The sequence below is a fragment of the Atta cephalotes genome (assembly GCF_000143395.1).
Source record: "Atta cephalotes unplaced genomic scaffold scaffold00032, whole genome shotgun sequence".
Lineage (NCBI taxonomy): Eukaryota > Metazoa > Arthropoda > Insecta > Hymenoptera > Formicidae > Atta > Atta cephalotes.
Genome location: NW_012130096.1, coordinates 198,023 through 200,485, shown reverse-complemented (window position 1 = coordinate 200,485; position 2,463 = coordinate 198,023).

The window sequence follows — 2,463 nt, the reverse complement described above, 5'->3', positions numbered from 1 at the left end:
GTTCAATCATTTCTATCTGTCCAAATTATCTCATAATTTGAGAAACAAGAGCGCTATATAATACAAATTTAAAAATCAAAATAATATAAAACCCTGTATCAGATTTTTCAGATAAAACACTATATCAGTATTTTTATCAATGGAAGATTGTAAGAAGATTTATATGGGGCGTAGAGTATTATCTATAACCTGAAGGAAAGACGATACATCATCAAATTCTGAAGCCTGAAATAACCAACATATAATAATAATGAAGGCAATAACAATGACAAAATAAAAGATAATGAAAGGGAGGATCGAAGTATGATGAAGAAGGATGAGACCATCGGCTTAGTGCGGCCACGAGAGAATGGCGAACTCAGGCGGACAGTAGAGAGAAGAGGGAAGAGAGAAGAGGGAAGAACGAAGGGCAACGGAGCGAGTAGTACACGACGCGTGGTCCCAGCGTCGTTTCCCGTCCTGATTGGATGCTGGCTCGTGGCTGGCGCTCGCCATTCACCGGAAACGTGCGTCGGGCCAGGCCGGGGCCTCGGCGTGCTCCCTTCTGCCGCTCTGCGTCTCTCCTCGCCACCTTCTTCACGGCATCACCGCTCGAATAACCGGCTTCCCCAAGCCCTCCCGTTGCCCAACGGCGGATTAAGACGATCCGAGACCTTGAGCGCGGCGTAACGCCGAAGCCTCGTAAATGTATATAATATATTTCACATAATACTCTTGAAAAGACTAATATTATATTATATATATATATAAAGCTAATGAAAAATCTTGAGAATCTTGAGAATTAGAGTTATAATTATAGATGCTATCTATGAGTTTAAATATCAAAGGTAACAAAAAGTCTGCAGCTTTTCGAAGAATATTCTGAGCTGTATGCTGATGCAAACAAATTATATTTGTTTCACTCCATTTACTACACCTGTATATAGAACAATTCAGAATATTCTTCGAAAAAGAACAGATCTAAAATTGAATAAAAAGTGGCGAAAAAGAACAGATCTAAAATGGAATAAATCGAACAAAAGCGAAAATCTCTCGCTCTATCGCTGTAATACTTTTCTTATATATTAATATTGTATATATGTAAACAAACTTTATACATTTACAAAGTAAATAATTTCTGAATTAGGAGTAGAAAATGACTCGATCATGGTGTGTGTGAGTGTGTGTGAAATCGCGTTTTCGCTGATTTTTATCTCGTTGGAAAGTTAATTATCCAAAATATTAGCTTACTAATTATACAGCTCAAGTGTAAAAGTTCTCTTTCATACTAGGCTACAAACACGCCTGTTGCGCCTAGCGAGCAATCCGCCACTGGCCTTGCCTCATCTTCTTTCTCTTTCTCCTCCTCCTCCTCCTTTACCACCATCCTTCGTCCTGATGCCCTCTTCATTCTCTTCATCCTAACCGCCGCCGCCGCCGCCGCTGCCGCCGCCGCCGCCATCGCCACACCCTTACTTCTGCCATCCCGCACCATCTCTTCGTCATACGGACGTTAGCATCTCTCCTTTCGCTGCTCTTTCACAGCCAGGACGAGGACTGGTCAAACCGGTCGGCCGGGACCTCTCCGAAGCTACCGGTGTCCCAGGGCATCTCGGGAGTGAGCTGCTGCTCTCTCTACCTCTCGTCTCCCCATCGCGAATCGCGCGACCGACCACGGTAATTGCTGGGAGTGCTTGCTAAGCTTGCGCGCTGGACAACAGTCCAGTTTCGATTCGTAATGTCGCTTGACGTCGCCCGTATTCCGGATACTGTTTAAAACTGAGTCCAGATTAAAACTAGCAAGAACAAACTATCACAAACAAACATTTGCTCTGAAGATAAACGAGCGCTTCTTTCCTTTGATGTGCTGATAAGAGATAAAATGCAATTATACATTTAGACTTTCTCATACTCGCCATACTCTCTAATGCCACTGTCTCTAACAATCAATTTCACTGCAAAGTGTAATTAGCGATCTTCGCTTAGTCTGGACTCGGTTTGAAAGACGCCGAGACACTGCCTTCGAAAACATCAATTTAGTTCTTGAGATAGTTATATACCTAGTTACGAGCTATAATCGTAATCAATTATTGCTTTCCCGCAGTTTCGCTTCATGTAATGAGTTCATTTTGCTTTAAATGGCTATTTAATAATTTGATAGTTTCAAAAAAAAATTAAATTCTCTGAGTTACATTTTCCTTTACATCTCCTCATGTTAGTCAAAACCAAAATATAAAATTCGCATATATTAAAAACTTCCATTTAATTACATATTCTCCCCAAAAAAATCAATTTTCGAATTATTCACATCGCTATTTATTGGCATTCATGAATTCTAATGCAATATGGTAAAATATTTCGAACAAATAGGATGACGACCAAAAATTTCATCCTATTCAACCTATCGAAAACGTTAACAGGTTTGGATTCTCTAATATCTCTACAATTTAGCGAACGCGCTTTTCCACGACAAAAAAAGGCATA